Genomic DNA, 22,152 nt, shown 5'->3' on the forward strand with positions numbered 1-22,152 from the left:
GAAGGGTGGGTAGGGCAGGGGAGAATAATGTGGGAAAAATGGGGGACAACTTTAAATGAATAACAATAAGAATATAAATATTTTTTTTAAAAACAGCTTTCTGACAGAAAAATTACATGGGTAGAATATCATCTAAAATCTTTAAACTCTAAAGATTCTTTTTTTATTGTCCAACTACAGACATTTACACAATGGTATATTACTCAGCTGTAAAAAAGAAGAAAGTTTTACCCTTTGCTACAGTATGGATGGGCCTGGAAAAAAAATATGCTAAGGGAAATAAGCTAGTCAGAGAAAGACAAATACTATATGACTTCATTCATGTGTGGAATCTAATGTACAAACTGAACTAACAAGGAAAATGGGGACAGATTCATCAGATGGAGAGCAGGATGACAGCTAGTGTGGGGGAGGTGAGGGAGTGGAGGGACGGAGCAAAAAGGAATAAGGACTCACGGACATGGACAACAGTGTGATGATTGCTGGGGGCAGGGAGTATAAGGGGACTAAATGGTAATGGGAAAAATTACAATAAAGATTAAATTAAAAGTAAAATTAAAAAATCAACCTGATTTCCATAAAACACTGAGTAAGTTACAGGAAATAAATTCATAAACTCATTTGTACCTTACACACAGATCAAAGAAGATTGCTATGTTTGCTTCTGATTCTCAAGGCTTAGGCTAGACAATGTCCTGGAAATGACCCCTGTTGAAACCAGCAGGAGACAATTAACTTTCTTCCCTTTTACATTTTAACCTGGGCTAAGGAAGATCTGAGCTTCTCAATATTTCTATTAATGGCACAGATTTCACAAAGGGATCAACTTCACACAGCTGATATAGACATGCCTCTGGAAGCAATTTCTGGCTCTGATGGGCAAGGCAATCTATTGGGTCTTTTGTAGTCTCTGCAAAACCAAGTACAAAGAGTATAGACTTTAGACTTCCTGAATATAAATGTTGGCCCTCTATTTACATGTAATATAACCTTGGCAAATTACTTAACATACATAAGTCTTGATTATGGGATAATAGCTTCTATCTGATAGTAAAATGGTAAAGTTTATGAAAAAATGAGAAGAGCTTTAGAGTGTTTCATACATAGTAGGCATTAAGTGGAAATTATTATCAAGTACAATATTTTGCTCATTCCTTTTTAATGACTGATGTCACCTTGATTTATAAAATAGTCAACATCTAAATAATTTTTTTCTCTGTCACATTAAATGTTACCCCTAAAAGCATTTAAAAATAAATACACAGAAATGTTAAAATGTAAATTGTTTTGAAATTATTTTTAAACTGGTAAGAACAGATATTACACTTGATCTTAGCCAAAAGGCCGAGAAGCAGACGTGATTGGGTCATAAAGGAATGTGTATAAAGGACCCATGGACAAAGGACAAAGCCAAAGGGGAGGAAGGATGGAGGGTGGGAGCTGGGGGTGGGTGGGGTGGGGGAAAGTGGTGGTGGGAAAATGGAGAGAACTGTACTTGAACAACAATAAAAAAAGATTTAAAAAAAGAGCCAGGAAGAAAAATAAATTATTTTTTTAAATGGAACCGATCCTTATGATCAGAAACTCTGTAGCTATAGGTTCCAAGTGATAGAATTAAGTGAAGTTACAGTTTTGTTTTGTTTTTTTAACAAATGTCTCCACAGCTTTAGTTTTGTGACTTGCTGAATGTATATATTGGTTATCATATTCTGTTTCCCTGAGGTTGAAGGTTTAACTCTTTTCCTATTGTATCCATGAGCAGAGTTCTAACAGCTACATAGCCAATTGTAACTATTTATAAGATTTCAGACCTACAAACTCTGGGAAAAAATACAAATAATAACCAAAATCCAAAATCAGCTTCATCTCTTAATTCCCACCAATTCCCACCTATTACACAGTCCACACAACCAACTTTCTACATACTTCATATAATCCTCAAGCAAATGTCTTAAGGGTTGATTTAATAACCCACGTTGGAATCCTACTTTGAAGTAGCATTCACATACTGCTCTTTATTTTATAGACAATTTAAATATATGTAAGTTGTGGTGATACTCATTGTAATATGTATTTCTTCTGATAATATAATTTAATCTTCTGCTAAATTTTGTCTGTGCAGTGAGTTACAACATTAATAACCTTGTCCTATAAAAAGAATTTAAGTCCATATAGTGATGGTCCTAACAACATGAACTTTCTCTCAAAATTCCTCACTCTAATGGTAATAAAATACATGTATTCGTGATGCAATATCAGTTCAGAAAAATGTTCACATTTTTCAAGACTCCATTTAGAGAGTTGATTAGTTTGTTCATTATTTACTAATTTGGGATAATATCTTTTGCCTCTTTGACTAATGCATGAGCCCCTTAGAGGTAGTGTGTCTACACAGTACTTTAAGTATGTTATATGTTCAATAAATAGCAATTGATTGATTACTAAAAAACATTTAGAGCACATTTACAAGAAAAGTTAGAACTCACTTCTATAATCTATCAAATCATATATCAGTTTGAGAGCAGAATTATTGTAAACAGTCACTGTCACACCATCCATGGGTAAACACCCTGAATTTTGAGAAGAATCTACTGAAGCAACACTTTGCAGAACCATTCCATCTCTTAGTCTACATGAACAAAAGTTTTGAATTTTTGAAAAAGAAAGCATATTTTCACAAAATGTTGTCTCTGCACATTTCTCTCCATCTTTTAAAAAAGAGTCTTTGATTCTTTAGAGAAAAACTGTCCGTATTTCGCTCAGCATATAATACAAACCCTATTGTGTGTAGACATTTAATGATTTTGCTACTCTTGAGCGGTATGTGTCCAGTAGAGGCATCCTAATCAGTGACCCGCTTCCCTTAGTTCCTTTGTAATCCGCTTTTCCAACTTCCAGTTAATTTTCTGTGCTATCCTTCCAATAAATTCCTTCTCTTCTTTAGTTAACTGAAGTAGTTTTCAGTTGTTGCAACCAAGAACTCTGAAAAATATATATACTGGCCTGTTCATGCTGTTGTTAGCATGAGTCGTTTCTATACTTGCCTGAAAGGAGAGATAGTGAAATCACAAATCTTTCTGAGTTCTGCTTGCTACCAATATTTGTGGCATCTACTTTCCCTTGTCCTTCTTCCCAAGCTGTGATCTCGACAATAGTCATCTTGTCTTGAACAGTACTAGTCAAACTTTATCTTGAGCTTGGCTCTGTAAAAAGATGCTTCTATTTGTAAAGTTGTTGATTTGCTGCAGTATGTCTGTTAGGTACTTTTCCCTCCCCTTCCTGTTCATACCTGCCTAAATTCAGCTGACTTCATGGATCCATGCTATCTTCCATTCTCCTCAAAGGTGCTGGTGGGGCAAATCTGCATTACAGGAAGAAGTAAGTGGCTTCCAATGCAGGAGCCCAGATATACTCTGTGACCTGCCCATAGGTGATATTTTCTCCATCACAAAATTCAGGAAAAGAATGACATTTGAATCAATTTTAGACTCTACTATTTTCAAAGTCTTTAATATACACTCCCTTTCTCCTCATTTAGAAATGAGGTTCTTATAAAGTGGTTTATTTATTTTAGACAGACAATCTTTGTATTATAAGCTGTGTGAAAAGAGGGTATATACAATCATTTAAAACTAATATCATATCACTGAAAGACATAAGAAACAACCTTTAGAACACTATTTGGGCTTGTGGGTATTAATGAATATCAAGTCTTTGAAGCAACAAATGTTATTGCCTAAACATGTATATTTTACAGTTTTTACATGCTTATATTATTCTTTAATAAATTAATTTGAAAATGATTTACAAACCTCATGTACAGCTTTCATGTTGTTCACATCTAAAAGCAGACTTTCTGAATAAACACACTGATATCTGATGGCAGAATCATATGGCCCAGGGCTGGTATCTGTTTCTATCTTCGCTGTGCAGGACAGCACCCAACCACTGAGCCAGACCGGTCAGGGCTTCATAGCTCTTTCTAGATATAGCTATAAGACAATGTCTCTGAACTTGGCATAATAAAAACATAAAATCTTGCAGTGTCATATGACTGAATTTACATTTTGAAGTTGAAACAATACATAAAAAATTAAAGGAAAGAGGTAGGGGGATATCACTGTGATAAGTAAGTCCCACTACCTTGGGCCTCAGAGATTTTTGATCCAGAACCAAAAGTTATGTCAGTATTGACTATGGTTTAACTTTATTAAAGGCCTATATTAGCTTGGCCTGGTATAGGCCTGAGATGTCCCTGATCCCACATTGTTACCCTGCCAAGGGTATCTTAATAAGAGAGAATAAGAGAGCATATTCGGGGGACTGTTTATAAATAGAAAGTTGTCTTAGAGTGTCTGTAGTTTGCTTTATTTTTGCCTAATCTACATTTCCGTTAAGCCACATGTCAAAATTCTCCAAAATTACCCAGCATTTGAAAATATGTATTCAAGAAGAGGCTTGGAAGTTAAGACTTGTTCTTTACCAAATATTTACTCACATATCAACAAATAGTGTCAAGATTAAGACTAAATTAGAGGTCATTTTCAATGCCAAACACTAGACATGTCTCCATGTTGGTGTACTATTTCTCCTGAGAAAATAACTTCAATAATATGTACACAGTGCATGCAAACAAAATCTCACCAGTGCTACTCATAAGCAGTCTACCCTTCAAGGTTTTCATCATTAAGTTTTATTTGATGTCACAATGCAGAAATCAATGACATGTATAATATTCACATAAAGCTATATTCAGAACTGTTTGAGTGATTTTTTAAATATAGAATCCATATTTGAGGTATGGATTTTCTTAATCACCCTTACATATATGGTCTACATATTTGCTGCTTCATGGGAAAACATTTTCTTCAATTCCCACAAACTATTGGATTTTTAGAGAAATTTAATTTTAAGCTTTTCTTCTTTCTTATGATGGAAGTAAATATTTTAAAAAATCCTAAATCTCAGGTATGCTTCGTTTTCTTTAAATTGTTCTTTTTTAAAATTGTTCCTAAAGTACAGTGTAGCTACAAATATGTGGAAATGGGATTCATTTAATTTATTACTTACTACTGATTTTGCATGAATTGAGCACAGGGCTAGCATCTGAATTTTGGAGATGAGTAAAATATGATCTCTATTTTTCAGTGGCTTATAAAGTCAGGTCAGGGTGGCCCAGAGCTATTAAAAAAAAACTGTTGGTACAACATAAACAACCCAGGTTGGCTTTCAAAATATTGTGAGGACCCAAAACTCATAGAAGTAGTGACTATGGAAAGTGCAGGCTTAACTGTTCCATTTAATCATAGCCTAAAAGAGCTACGCAAAGTGCCCGCATCATTTTAAGGAACATATGGCACCTTCTGGCACATTTAAGCCACCACATTTTAGATTTTAAAATCTCTAGGAATGTAAAACACTGAATCTCTGGCCTATTTTAATGTCTTGGGACTTTTAAGTATTCATCTATGTAATAGTTACAACCAGTTCATCTATAAAAGATATTAATGATTTTAAGTACTAGAGCTGCATCATTATAATGACCATATTCCCCTTAGTTTAATTTTAACATTTGTAAAAACAAAACTTGACATTTTAAGTCAGCAGGAGAGACTTATTACAGAACAGAATACATCTATCTGTCCTAAATGCCATAATTATTGGACAAGAGTCTGCCAAGTAAGGTACTCCTTGGGGACTTTGGAGGTACTCAATTTCCAAGACACGCAGGAACTATTAGTGAGCTGCTTGATTGATTTATGCAGTAGAATGTTCAGTGGTAATAGTCCAAATATCAGTCATTTGCGAAAAATTAACAATCCTTCAAAATGCACACCAATCAGTGTAGTGGGTGAGCAGACAGGATGCATGGATATTCTGGTCTGTGATTAACTCATACTGTTGCTTTGGAATTTAGACCAATTTAGCTACACATAAGAAGAAAGGTATTCCTTAGGTAATGAATTTAAACTCATGGCATTTTAAAAGCATATGAATTTGTAGAATTTTTAAAGCTAAATCCTCATTTTATAGATAAGGGAACTGATTTACCAAATGTTATCACACTCATTAAGACATGGTCTCTGTCCACTTTTCCTCCTTATATTTTGATAATTTGGATTTTTAATATACTCCACATTAAATGTAACTGCCTCTTATTAAAAGGAAAACTGTTACTTTCATCTTCCTAGAGGCCATAAGCTCTTACACACCTATGAGATTTTAAACATGCTATTATTTTCTCCTCAGAGCTTATGTAACCAACACACACAAACACACCCCAACATATATGTATTATTGTATGAGGCTGGAAAAATACATACACACTGTAGGGTTTTTTTACAGAAGTCTAGAGGACTCTAATAATTGCTATGGTAAATTTAAAGTATATTTTCCTACACATCAAGCAGAAAATATCTTTATAGACTCTGCACAATGGGAGCTTGGATTGGTATTAAGACAAATGGGAAGATACATATCTTAGGATAGATAAGTCTACAATCTAATAGTGTGTGTGTGCTGAGGGGTGGAGGAACTAGACAATCACATGAATGATCATACTACAAAGAACTAGGAAAAAACAGAAAGTGCTTTTATATTTCAAAAAGGGGTGGTAGAGAAATCAATTCAAATGGCAGGAGGTAAGAAAGAAGAAAAGATTTTCTTTTGGTGGTTGAGGTTAATCTCAAAGAGTAGGTAGAATTTTACTCAGGAAAGGGGGGAAGAACTGCGTTCAGATTGCCATCATCAGTTCCATTTGGTACTAAGGGACAGTTAAGTAACTATTTCAAGGTTTTGTTTCTTGAATTTACTTCAAAATTACAATAACTAAAATGTTTCTATACTGATACTTTATAAAAAGAAAGAGGTTTTTAAACAACTATTTCATTCATTAAGTGCACATCATGGACGTATTTATGTGGCTGAATTCTTTTGTTAAAAAGTTGGAATTTGAATTTAACTTTAAAAATAACTTTCTTAAAAAAAAGGCATTCTGTGTAAAACACACAAAAAAAAACACCCTGCTTTCAAAGTGAATTTGAAAAAGATCTTTGATAAGATTAGTAGGGCAACAGCACATAGGGCCTAGTGATGGACAGTGATGTAAACAAAGTAAAAAAATATATATATATGGGCATATAGGTTGGATCATTTCTCAATTTAGACCATTTCCTTTTTTTTTTTTTTCCTGGAAGCAATAGAGATTTAACAGGCATTTGAGAAGAAAAGTGATGGTATTAGCTTTGGCCTTGGAAAGATAACTGGCAGCAAATAGGACTGGATTGAAAACAATCTAGTCAGCAGCAGAAAGAAAAATCACATTCATACAATTTCTTTGAGTCAAAAAAGTGACCAAAAAGACAGCCTCAATTTTTACTTCAAGTGAATTTTAATTTTAAAACTAAGATATAGGCATGTCTCTAGTACTTCGTAAGTCATGAGTATATCACATCTTCCTAATTCTTTGTAAGAAAGCCATAGCTGGTTTTTAAACATTAACTGCACTAAGTAGAATATTTTAGTTTGAAAAATAGGGTATTTCAAGAAATAACAAAGTACACTATTCATTACTTTGCAATTATAAAGCACTATAATACAAGAAAAAATATTCTTTTATTATCATGAGAAGCAATGTGATGACTTAGGGCCTCTGAACATTTGAATCCTCTTCCTTAATCCATGGAAGCCTGCAATTTTACATTTTTCATCAGACTATAAAATATATGCAGACTTTTTCATAATACATTTTTTAGAGGAGTCACGTTATGCTTGTGTAAGTATATTTCTTAGGAAGAAAAGAAATTTCAAATTATAAGTATTGGTTATTATAAAGTATTAACTACAAAACTCAAAAGTGATGTAAATTCAGATAAACCTTGATATAAATTTTGAACTCATCACCATCTCAGAATATTTTAATGGCTCAAAAATATCCATCACAAATTTTTAGCTATCTTTGGTTAGCTTCTTAAACAAAATTTGATTTTAAAAAAGAATATGCCAATTTTATTGAAACTAACAAATACGTGAATTCATGTCTGTTATGTGGCAAATCTACACAAAATGATAGCTTTTTTACATTTCTTAATCACTATGGCCATAAATTATTTATGCATAATACATTGTCTTTGTTTTGACTTATAATATGTGGCTAGCAAACTGGATCTTTCATTTTCTATTCATTTATCTAACAGCTAATTCACTATTATTTTTCCAGTTGTCTATAGTAAGTGGAATTATAGAATGACGCTGAGTAGTATAAAATCCTGTCGGAATACATAGTATGAACGTATTTTATTAGAGTATCTTTCAAAATCAAAGTAATTTGCTGCCTATGTCACATATATTATCTGTAATAACTTTGTTGGGAATTCCTAGGTATTGACTTTATTATCTTATTAACTAGATCCAAATACTTATATCTAACTTTTAAGGAAAAATATAAAAAAGAGAAATTAGAGTTTTCAATATATTTAAAATGTCTAAATTTAAAATACGCTAATTGTTAGGTATATTTTCTTTGGAAAATTAAACATCCTCCCACAATGGGGTACAACAAATTTAGAACTACATCTTTTAAAAAAATCAAAGAGCAGGACGGTGACCATGCAAGTCAGAAACCACTAAGAAATGTGTAACAACTCACCTGCCAAATCAACTAGCCCTGAAAATGGATGGTGCTAGAGCATTAGGCGCATACCCAGCCATTGCCATTAGTCAGTGGCATGCCTGCAGGGGACAGGAGCAAGGCCCAAGGGTTGGGGGCTCTCCCCACCCCCACAGCCCACCACACCCACAGAGGAAAACAGGTACGAATAAATGGAAATGAATAAGCACCTATCAACAATAATCTTAAATGTAAATGGATTAAATGTCCCAATCAAAGGACATAGAATTGCTGAATGGATGAGAAATCATTACCCACACATACGCTGCCTACAAGATACCCACCTCATAACAAAAGACTTACACAGACTGAAAGTGAAGAGCTGGAAACAAATATTCCAAACAAATGTACAGGAAAAAAAAAAAAAAAAAGCTGGGGTAGCAATACTCATATCAGACAAAATAGACTTCAAAAAAAGGGCCATAAAAAGAGACCCAGGAAAGGTCAATTCATAATACTCAAGGGAAGAATCCATCAAGAAGAGACAAACATTATAAATATATATGCACTCAATACAGGAGCACCCAAATACATTAAAAAATGTCTTGGAGGCCTTCAAGAAAGATATAGACAGCAACACAATTATAGCAGGGAATTTAACACCCCACTGTCAAAAATGGACACATCTTCCAAACAAAATATCAACAAAGATATTGTGGCATTGAACAATGCCCTAGATGAAATGGACTTAACTGATATATATAGAGCCTTTCACACCAAAGAAGCAAAATACACATTCTTTTCAAATGCACATGGAACATTTTCAAAGATAGACCACATGATAGGACACAAAACAAGCCTCAACAAATTCAAGAAAATTGAAATCATATCAAGCATTTTCTCTGACCACAAGGGACTGAAACTAGAAACCAACCTCAAGAAAAAATCCCCCAAACACTCAAACTGATGGAGATTGAATAGCATGCTATTAAACAATGAATGGGTGAAGAATGAGATTAGGGAAGAAATAAAAAAGTTTCTGGAAACAAATGAAAATGAACTCACAACAACCCAAAACTTAAGGGACACAGTGAAGGCAGTCCTTCGAGGAAAGTTCATAGAGATACAGGCCTACCTAAAAAAGATAGAAACATTTCAAATAAACAATCTCACCCTACACCTACAAGAACTCAAGGAACAACACCACCACCCAGAGCAAGTAGAAGGAAGGAAATAACCAAGATCAGAGAAGAATTAAATGACATACAGACTAAAAGAACAATTCTAAGGATCAATAAATACAGGAGCTGATTCTTTGAAAAGATAAACAAAATCGACAAGCATTTAAGCAGACTTATCAAGAAAAAGAGAAAGAGGACGCAAACAACACAATCAGAAATGAAAGAGGAGAGATTACAAGTAATACTACTGAAATACAAAGGATTGTAAGAAACTACTACCAAGATCCATATGCCAAAAAATTTGAAAACCTGGGTGACATGGACAAATTTCTAGAAAAATATGATTTTCTAAAACTGAAAGAAGAAGAAGCAGAAAACCTGAACAGACCAGTAACGCCTGATGAAACTGAAACAGTAATCAAAAAGCTTCGGACACACAAAAGTCCTGGACCAGATGGTTTCACAAGAGAATTTTACAAAGCATTTAAGGGAGAGCTAACCCCCATCCTCCACAGATTACTCCAAAAAATTTGAGAAGATGGAAGACTCCCAAACTGTTTTTATGAAACTAGCATCATCCTAAACCCTAAACCAGATGAAGACATAACAAAGAAATAAAACTTCAGGCCAATATCGCTGATGAACATAGATGCTAAAATCCTCAACAAAATACTGGCAAACCGCATCCAGCAATATCTTAAAAAGACCATACATCATGATCAAGTGGGATTTGTTCCAGGGATGCAAGGATGATACAATATTCACAAATCAATAAATATAATACACCACATAAACACAATGAAAGACAAAAATCACATGATATCAACGGATGTGGAAAAAGCACTTGATAATGTACAGCACCTATTTCTGATAAAAACACTCAGCAAAGTGGGAATAGAGGGAGCATTCCTCAACATAATAAAGGCCAAATATGAGAGACCTACAGCCAACATCATACTCAATGGACAAAAACTTAGAGCTTTCCCACTAAGAGCAGGAAGAAGACAAGCATGTCCGCTTTCACCACTTCTATTCAACATGGTATTGGAAGTTCTAGCCACAGCAATCAGACAAGAAAAAGAAATAAAGGCATCCAAATTGGAAAGGAGGAAGTAAAACTGTCATTGTTTGCAGATGACATAATAGTGTACATAGAAAATCCTATGTACTCCATCAAAAAACTACTCCTAATGAATGAATTTGGCAAAACAGCGAGGTACAAAGTCAATATTCAGAAATCAAAGGCTTTCTTGTACACCAACACTGAAATATCAGAAAGAGAAATCAGGGAAAAAATCCCATTTCATATAGCAACAAGAAAATTAAAGTACCTAGGAATAAACCTAACCAAGGAGGCAAAAGACCTGTACTCAGAAAACTACACAACACTGAAGAAAGAAATTAAGGAAGATACAAACAAATGGAAGCATGTACTATGCTCATGGATTGGAAGAATTAACATCATCAAAATGGCCATATTACCCAAAGTGATTCATAGATTCATTGCAATCCCTATTAAAGTACCAATGACATATTTCAAAGATATAGAACAAACATTTCAAAAATTTATATGGAACCATAAACGACTGCGAATAGCTGCAGCAATTTTTAAAAAGAAGAACAAAGCAGGAGGGATCACAATATTGTATTACAAGGCCACAGTAATCAAAACACTCTGGTACTGGCATAAGAACAGACACATAGAACAATGGAACAGAACAGAGAGCTCAGAAATAAACTCAAGTCTCTATGGTCAATTATTATTTGACAAAGGGGAAGAAGCATAAAATGGAGTAAAAATAGCCTCTTCAACAAATGGTGTAGGGAGATCTGGACAGCTACATGCAAAGAAATGAAACTCGATCACCAACTTCCACCATACACAAAACTTAATTCAAGGTGGAAAAAAGACTTAAATATAAGTTGTAACACCATAAAAATCCTGGAGAAAAACATTGGCAGGAACATCTCAGACATTCCACACAGCAACATCCTCACAGACAAGTCCCCTAAAGCAAGGGACATAAAGGAAATAATAAACAAATGGGACCTCATCAAATTAAAAAACTTCTGTATGGCTAAAGAAAATAGCATTAAAATGAAAAGAGAATTAACTATATGGGAAAACATATTTGCCAATGATACCTCAGACAAAGGCCTGATCTCCAAAATATATAAAAAACTCACACAACTCCATTCCAGGAAGACAAAAAAACCCAATTAAAAAGTGGGCAAAAGACTTCAACAGATACTTCTCTGAGGAGGACATACAGAGGGCTCAGAGACATATGAAAAGATGCTCAGCATCACTAGCCATCAGAGAGATGCAAATTAAAACCACAATGAGGTACCACCTCACACTGGTCAGAATGGCCATCATAAACAAATCAACAAACAAGTGTTGGGCAGAATGTGGATAAAAGGGAACCCTAGTGCACTGTTGGTGGGAATGCAGACTGGTGCAGCCACTGTGGAAAACAGTATGGACTTTCCTCAGAAAACTAAAAATGGAACTGCCCTTTGACCCAGCAATTCCACTGCTGGGATTATACCCTAAGAACCCTGAAACACCAATCCAAAAGAACCCATACACCCCAATGTTCATAGCAGCACAATTTACAATAGCCAAGTGCTAGAAGCAACCTAAATGCCCATCAGCAAATAAGTGGATCCAAAAACTATGGTACATTTACACAATGGAATTCTATGCAGCAGAGAGAAAAAAGTAGCTTATACCCTTTGCAATGGCATGGATGGAACTGGAGAGCATTATTCTAAGTGAAACAAGCCAGGCCATGAGGAACAAATACCATATGATCTCACCTTTTATTGGAACATAATCAACAAAAGAAAAAAGCAAACAAAATATAACCAGAGATATTGAAATTAAGAACAATCTAATAATAGCCAAGGGGAGGGGGAATAGGACAATGCGGGGAAGGGTTATCAGGAACTACTACAAAGGACACATGGATAAAACAAAGGGGGAGGGTAGAAGCAAGGGAGGGAGGTGGGTTTGGCTGGGGTTGGGGGGGAGTGGTGGGGAGAAAATGCAGACAACTGTAATTTACCAACTACACAATAATTTTTAAAAACTCAAAAAGAACCTAAAGTTAAAAAATAGCTCTATTGAAAATATTAAAAATTAGAACTGATTATGACAATAAGGAATACTCTGATGTCAAAGACTAAGGAAATGCAGAATGTTACAGAATTAAAGGGAACATTACATCACAGATATATTTTATGACTATTTGCTAAATACAGTGTGAAGCTGACTTTGATTTTAAAGGTCTTCCGGAAATAGAGGTCAAGAGCCCAAACCAGAGTCCTATAAAAAGAGACCATTTTATTCCCCTGATATAATGACACACAAAGCCTACATAATGAGTATGAAGCATGAACTAAAAATAAATCACAACTGCAAGGACACTGAGAAGAAAATTTCTGGTGAAAATTCACAACCACTATCTTACCCTAACATGGTTTTGTAGCTTGCTTAAAGCTAAAAAAATAAAATAAAATAAAATAAAATAAAATAAAACAAAACAAAACAAAACAACAAAAAAACCAAGCCAGGAATTTGAGGCTGTTCTAAGTGGTAATCACCTTCATGGGAGGTTCTGAAAATCTTCTCTGGACTAATCTCTTCAGCCCAGGCCTCAAAGAATTCCCATAGATAAATTTATCAGCAAAATGATCTTATATGCAAAAGAATCATTCACTCAATCACTGAACTCATATAAAATAAGCCACCAGCTGTCAGCAAAAAGAAATAGGAGAACCAGAGCTATAAAGATAGGTGTGAGATTAATATTATCTGGTAAAAAATAAAATAAAATAAAAATGACATAAAATGAATAAAAAGCAATCAACTATAAAATAACAGCATATTTGAAAAAATACATAGACTTTTTAGAAATGAAAAAGTATACTGTAACTATATAAAATCTAATGGTAGATTTATGCTGATAAGAAAATTAGTAAACTAGAAAATAAACCTAAGGGAATTACATCAAATATAGACAAGAAAGAGAAAGAAGTGGAAAATATGAAAAAATGTTAAGAGCAATGGTTAGAGTAATGATGGAAAAGCTAACTGAATACCAGAAGAATAAACAGAGAATGGGGTAGAGCAATATTAGAAAAGATAATGACTGAAAATTTTCCATAACTGATAAAATACATGAATCCATAGAATCAGGAATTTCAAGGACAGGGAGAGGATCAATATAAAAACATTCACTCTTAGGCATGTTATACACATTATATTGAAACTGTAGAACCAACCACATAAAAAGATATTATATGAAAGGGTCTTTAAAGAATTTAGGAAAGAGTCAGATTAAGTGGAAAGATCACAGAATTTATTGTTCAAACCAGCAACTTTAGGAATGAAAGGGTGATAATTATTACTTCATGACAATTGAAATAGACTGGAATTATCCTAAGAAATCTAGTAACTATGATAATTCCACTTAAAAGAAAGGGCAAGACAGATAATTTCTGTACATTATAAATGAAAACAAAAGAGTGGAGTGGTATCTTCAATGTAAATATTATTATCAACCTAAAAATTCATCAACAAAGGGAAAATAAAGGCAGTTTAGGACAAGAAAACTAAGGAAAATGCTCACTAAGTACAACTGATATCTACTTAGTATTGAATATAATTTTATGCATAAACAAATAATAATGTATTATAAGGTTATTAAAAAAATAAGACTAAAATATTTGACCAAACACTTATCTTGTAAAAGATAAAAGAATTTAAAGTAGTTAGTATTTTAAGTTCTTTATAAGAAATAAAGAATTTAAAATAAGTAAAAAATTACTTTATTATAAGTAATAAAGAACTTAAGATATTACCTATAAAGAACTTAAAATAGCCCTGGCTGGTGTGGCTCAGTGGACTGAGCGTAGGCTGCAAACTAAAGGGTCGCTGTTTTGATTCCCAGTCAGGGCACATGCCTGGGTTGCTGGCCAGGTCCCCAGTGGGAGCATGTGAGAGGCAACCACACATTGATGTTTCTCTCCCTCTCTTTCTCCCTCCCTTCCCTTCTGTCTAAAAAGAAATAAATTAAAATCTTTAAAAAAATGAAGAACTTAAAATATATACATATTAAATTGTGGTACTGCTAAGTTAAGCATTTTAAAGTTTTGATGACTATTAATGTTACAGAAACTGAATAATTTTTAATTTTGTTTTCAATTTTTTAATTATTTTATTGTTGTTCAATTACAGTTGTCTGCATTTTCTCCCCACCCCTCTACCCCACCCCAGCCAAACCCACCTCCTTCCCCTGCTTCCACCCTCCCCCTTGGTTTTGTCCAGGTGTCCTTTATAGTAGTTTCTGAAAACCCTTCTCCCCACTATCCCTTCCCAGCAACCTAAGTGCCCATCAGCAAATGAATGGATCAAAAACTATGGTATATTTACACAAAGGAATTCTACACAGCAGAGAGAAAGAAGGAGCTTATACCCTTTGCAACAGCATAGATAGAACTGGAGAGCATTATGCTAAGTGAAATAAGCTAGGCGGTAAGGGACAAATACCGTATGATCTCACCTTTTACTGGAACATAATCAACAAAAGAAAAAAACAAACGAAGTATAACCAGAGACATTGAAGTTAAGAACAATGAATAATTTTTAAACTAATAGAAATAAATGGATTGTAAAAATATATAGAATGAAATATATACAATATAGCATATAAAAGGTTAAAATTCAATATGCACACAATAAGATACAAGAATAAATCTAGATTTCTCAATACAATAAACACAAGTGGAAAGTTAATCTAATTGGTGACAAAGATGATCCAAATGGATTTTTGAAAAGCAGACTATGCTGTTAACGGGAGATGTGTTGAAATCATCAGAATGAAAAAGAAAATGCTGAGAGGAAAATGATGAAAAAATACATAATCAGACAAATAATGTGTAAAAGGATTTCTACATAAACCCTGGACAAAATGGACAACGAGCCCAAAACAAGCATTAATATTATTACAAAATGCTGAAAGTTCACCAGAAATGTGAAAATTTGCATGCATCTATATCATAATCTGTATATGTAATGTAAAATTGCAAAATAAGAAAAAATGTAGAAATCTATCATTTTATTGCTATACATTAACATAGCTCTTTAAATAATTAACAGATAAAGCAGACAAAAATTATACTAAATATATAGATGATTTGAATAACACAATATTAAACCTTATATAATGTGAATCTATTAAACATTCCATGCAACAACTGAAGAATACACATTATTTTGAAGGAAAAGTGTTACAGAGTAACCCGACTCATGTATAATGATGTACAAATACTAAATAAAATATGTCCCACCCAAATTAATTAATGCATAAAATTAGGGCCATTTGGTTTATCCCAGGAATACAAGGATTGATTAACATAAAAATAAATTAATATATTTTATTATACTTGTGCATCAAAAGAGGGTAGCTATGATCCTTCTAAATGAGAGAACAATGGTGACAATTCAATATCTATCTTTGATTTTAAATAAAAGCAAAGGAGAAATAGGATGACATTTCTATACACTGATGTAATTAATGTGAAGCTACTATAGTTATATTTGATGAAGAATCTTTAAAAAGTATTCCCTATAAAGTCATAAACAAGATAGGATCTCTCCTTTTACCAAATCCACTTAAGTTTTATTCCAAATGCCTTCCCCATCACAATAAGGTGAGAAAACTATTTAAGAATATATGAATAGAAAGAAAGAAACAAGCCTGTGATTATTTGACAATGATGTTATTAGGCAGGAAATCTGAAAGAAACTATAGCTGAATAAGAATTCAATAAGATAGTTTATCAATACTAATGGGTTTAAAAATATGCATACAAAAGTGTACACATCATGTATCTATAGACAAATAGTAAATATATCCTCAGTACTAGAAATAATTTCTCAAACAAGATGCGAGAAAACATTAACCACAATTCAAAATCTTTAGTCAATTTAATTGCACCGCAGCTAAGAATTGTTCATGAATAGCACCACGGCAGCAAAATGACAAGTCACATGGTGAGAAGACATACTCACAAAAAATCCATATGAACAAAACATAAGACAGAAGATAGAATTAAGAAAAGTCGCAAAATTGTCTTATTTTCCAAAATATTTTGAATACTTAGAATTCAACTACTGGGTAGAATCTGCCATTGTACGAAGGGATGATTGTTTAAGGGACTAAAAACTTTTTCATGGGTCTATTTTGCAATGTCAGTAATAAATAACAGTGCTTCAACCCCAAGGCCTCATAAACATCCACTGCCGAGGGGTGTCCAATGTGCTGAGATGTTGGGAACTATGCATGTGACTCATGATGCATGCACTCTTCGCATATTACAGAGGAATCGCTACTGCTTGTTAATGAAATTTTACCAGGTTTTAAAATTTGAAGCCAGACAGTAGGGAAAGGAGCTATGTGTAAATGCTAAGTGCACTTATCCTGATGTCTTTCATAATTCAACTAAATTTGGTTGCCTCGGGAGAGTTTCAAAGAAGAAAATATATATATATATTTTCCCTAAATCCTTTTACTCCAGTGTAATAAAGTACAAGTGTGTATGCAGATTCATTTCATCACTGGGAATTGAAAATCTCTCGTTTGCAAAGAAAGTAGGATGTGAAATGGCAGCAGTTTTCAGAGTTAAAATTCCTTGGAGAGGAACAAAGAGAAACAGAATTTAAAGAACTGAAAAAGAACCCTAGCTGATGTGGCTCAGTGGACTGAGTGCTGGCCTGTGAACCAAAGGGTCACTGGTTCAATTCCCAATCAGGGCACATGCTTGGGTTTTGGGCCAGGTCCCCAGTTGGTGACATGTGAGAGGCAACCACACATTGAAGTTTCTCTCTCTCTTCCCTTCTCTGTAAAAATAAATAAATATTTTTTTTAAAAAAAAAGAACTGAAAAAGACCTTTGGGATGATCTTTTCCAATTCATCATGTTACATTTGCAGAAATCTCATCTGCAAAGATGAAGTTATTTACCCAAGGTCACCAGCTAGCCAGTGACAAAGCCATAGGTTTTGATATGAATCAATGTGTTTTGGCATTAGAGTTACAAAGAAATAACTTAAATTCATGCCGAAATCTGATTTCCTGATGCATTTTTACACAACTTCTGTAAACATGTTTTCAAATGATAATGTTAGAGCTCCAGTTAAAAACGGATTGCAGTGCCTGACAGAGTATAGCTTCTATTCCAGTTAAACCAAATAAAAGGATCCACAATTTCAGACTGTGGAATACATTATAAACAAAATTAAATTTATTCTGTTGTAAAATACCACATGTCTGATGAATTTCACCATAAAATAAGAATAAAGCTTTGTAAAAAGTATATGCAAACATGCACATGGGGCACTCTTGGTGGTGCATTTGCTAATTCAAATGCAGAACTAGCCTTGGGCTTCAGTAGGCTGTGGGACAACAGTTAATCAGCTATACTAACATTCCTAGGGCAGAGGCTCTTGTGGCTGGGAAAACTTGAGCTGAAGGTCTTTGCCCTATTCCCTGACTTCCTAGGGAAAGGTGACAAAATGAGTTCTAAATAAACTTCTGCCTTAGCTGCATTGGGTGCAGTAGGAAGAAGGCATCACAGGCTCACGTATTAGGAGGTGAGTGTGGCTGGTGCTCATAGACCCTAGGAGAATGGGGAATAATATGAAGCTTGTACAAAAGGGTAGGAGATGAACCATGAGGAGTCTTTTGAGAATTTTGGGTTTTACCTTAAAAGCAAGAGGACACCATTACTGTGTTTTAACCAGTGAGATTCTATGTCAAATATGCATTTAAAAATAACCACTCAAACTCTGTGCAGACTTGAATAAGTTACATGTGTCTATTTCCTTATCAGCAAACAGTGACTATAAGTAGAATACACAGTATAGAATATTACATAATGCATAGTTAATAAGTGTTAATACCTTTCTGGAATATTCTGCAATTTTCATTTCTGAACACAAATCATAATGAAAATTAAAGCATGTTATTTAATTCCCTGCTCATTCGTATCTGTCAACCTGGCCCCAGCACCTCCCACAGTAACCTGTTCCCTATAAACACTCCAAGGATGTTGCTAATTGACTATTAGACAAAACAACCTGTTTATCTCAATTAAAATTCTTCAATCAAAATACACAGACAGGAATGTTTCTGATGTGCTGCATTGCCCTCTCACACATCTTTATTTACTTATTTGTTCTTAGAGACGATTGACGGGTTCTTTAAGCAGTGTTCCATTCAGTGAAGTAAATAATTACATGGGCAGTTCTTTGAAATGCGTGTGAAGGACCGCAGCAGCTTACAGACAACCTTTTCGTTGGTAAATTGTGTATTTACTAAATCTCTCCAAAACTGAGTGGTTTCTGGTTGCCAACAATTTTACTTCCTTTGTAGTACTTTGGTACAGACTCAATTTCCCTGAACACACTGCCATTCAGATCACAGAAAGCAATTTTAAAACTGGTGTATGAGTTTCCTTTCCCCTGTTGCCTTGTGAAAGATACTTGAAACTACAATTTGACTACCTCCAATTCATCAAGAAATATATTTATCAATAAACTTTCTACACAGGATTTCAAATATCAATGCCTTCCTAAACGATGTGTGCAGAAATTTCTAACACAACGGCCCTGCTTATGGTATTTACTAAGCACCAGCACTTTAGGAGGTTTTAAATTTGACTGCGGACAACGATGGCTTTACTGGAGACTAGGAGCTGCGAACACAATAGCTGACTATCCCCCATTACAGGACACTGCCTTGATTATGCCCGCTGCATAGGAGGGGCTCACTTTTCAAGGGCCTGCCTGCAAGGATTTGGGGGGCTTGGGACAGTTCTACTGAAGGATATTTTAGAATTGCTTTCTTAATCAAAAAATACATTTCTTTTGTTTGAATGTATCGAATTTTTCCCTGGAATGTATCAGAATTAGACCCAGAAACTAATGACATGTAATAAACCTAGATTCGGTGCAATTTTGCATAAGCATTAGGTTTTAAAAGTAGAAAGTTTTGTAGATTTGTAATAAAAATAAGTAGCTAAGAGAGTTCAGAAGATTAAATGTTACATTAAATTTTAATCCAATCTATTATCTTTCCTTGTTTTGGAGGCAATCGTTTTAAAAATAGATATTTTAAAAACATGTGTAACCTCTAATTAACCCATTTTATATTATGTGGATTCCAAGTACTTAGGTTCTCAAAATCTGTATATCCTAAAGTGTTATAACAATTGGTCTTGGGCTTCAATTTCATAAAATGGTTGTAATTTGCATCTCACTTTCAAAAAGCTTTTTAATGTTACATTTCTCCTTTCAACCCCCTGCTAAGTAAAATAAATGGATTCACATTAGGGTTCTGACCTGTTTAAGAGTTTGCGTTCCTAAGTACTATTCTTTAGGTAGATAATAATAGTGTTGTATTTAAATTACCAAACAGTAACTATGATTTACCATTAACCAGGTGACACTGGGAGCTTGTGAAACACTCCAACCTGCACTAATTCCTTCAATTGTTGGCCATTAAATCTCCATAATATTGAACATCACTAGGGGGAAACCATCTATTATAAAGTTTTTGATCTATTTTTTATTTACTATAACTGCAAGCACAATTCTGTAACAACTGGCGTACTAATAGTGTTCTCTAAATAGACCGGAAAAGTGTTTCATAGACACTGTCTCTCTCTGCCTCAGCATCATAACGGCCTTCTGTCCCACTTCAGGTAAGTCCACCGAGTGCCACAATGACATACCAAGGAGGGCAGAGGTTGGAAGAGGCCCCCTCTGGCAGAAAGGAGTGTTTATCGTTGGTATTCTTTAGAATGTTCATAAATGGTGATGATAAAAAACAGCAACTTTTCATGGGGTTTTATTATTACAATTTAATACTCTGGAAAAAATGCTCCTGCTTGGCATGCTTACTGAAAAGGGATAAGATTGACTTGTTAAACTCTAAAATGCTAGTATCTCAGATGTTGATAGGACGACACTCAAAATATTTTCTCCTTTTCAGAGAGACGTTGCTTACTAACGTGGATATCTATTGCACTTAGTGTGTGGGCTTTGTCTAGAAAAGTTTTGCCTTCCTCCAGACGCACCCACAAATAGCTAAGGGATGTTGTGAGTCCCTGAATCCCCAGCTATATTTAGACAGCCACAGTGACTTACATTTGACCCAAACTTGGCCAATCAATACTCCCCTCTCAGGCTTTGGAACTGGTCTATTGAAGCAACCAATCAGAGAAAGTGAACACTTCAAAGCTGTGGGTTGCCATCTTCCACCCACACTGTGAACAGATGGTAAAGCACAGTGACCTGGACTGCGAGTGAGAAAATAATAAAAGAGATGTTTGGAAAGAAGTTGAAATGACAGGCAAAGAATTAGTGACAGGTTTTTGTGTTTGAATTCTGAGAGATCTACCACACCCTTTTTCCGGCCTCTAATACACACACGTACTCATGAATGTGTGCTTGTACCACGCATCATTATTTAAATTCTCTCCATTTGCCTTACCTGTTTTCTGTCACTTGCCAAACAGGAAGTGTAAATATTTGAAAAAATAAGTTGTTATTAATTCTTTTTTAACATTGTATTTATTTTTAGAGAGAATGGAAGTTTGGGAGAGAACCAAACATCAAGGTATGGTTGCCTCTTACGTACCTCCCACTGGGAACCTGGCCTGCAACCCAGGCATGAGCCCTGACTGGGAATCAAACCGGTTACCCTTTGGTTTATAGGCTGGTGCTCAATCCACTGGGCCACACAGCTGTTAATTCTTTCTTTTTTAAAATTTATTTTTACAGAGAGGGGAAGAGAAGGAGAAAGAGAGGGAGAGAAACATCAATGTGTGGTTGCCTCTTGTGTGCCCCCTACTGGGACCTGCCCTGCAACCCGGGCATGTGTCCTGACTGGGAATTGAACCAGAGACCCTTTGGTTCGCAGGCCAGCACTCAATCCACTGAGCCACACCAGCCAGGGCTAATTCTTAATGGCATGTAATTAATTGATGAGGCAGATACCTTATATCCAGTCTTTACTCTTCATGTATTCTGTGTAATCCTTATAATTTTGTTGTCCTTAATTCTAAATTTTGTCTATCACTAGTTCAAAACACATTTCCTTTTGAGTAGGCAACAATTTCTCTGTATCTTAGTCCCTTATTATTTTCCTTCTTGGTTACTCTGTTTTAATGCTTTATTTTATGTCTTAAAACTAACATCTTTATTTTCATAATTCTCCATCACTTTCCACTGTATTTTAATGATCAAGATACTAGTATCTTTATACACAATGCTGCAGTGGTTTAACTGAGA

At 34.5% G+C, this 22,152-nt stretch overlaps 1 protein-coding gene and 1 pseudogene across 1 annotated transcript in view; both read right to left on the minus strand.

The window, feature by feature from the left end:
• Positions 1-22,152, minus strand: part of LRP1B (LDL receptor related protein 1B) — a 1,720,016-nt gene that overhangs the window by 1,505,295 nt on the left and 192,569 nt on the right. The gene's annotated exons all lie outside the window — the stretch shown is intronic.
• Positions 1,266-1,356, minus strand: LOC112313220 (U2 spliceosomal RNA; annotated as a pseudogene).

This window comes from Desmodus rotundus, chromosome 2 (genome assembly GCF_022682495.2).
Source record: "Desmodus rotundus isolate HL8 chromosome 2, HLdesRot8A.1, whole genome shotgun sequence".
NCBI lineage: Eukaryota > Metazoa > Chordata > Mammalia > Chiroptera > Phyllostomidae > Desmodus > Desmodus rotundus.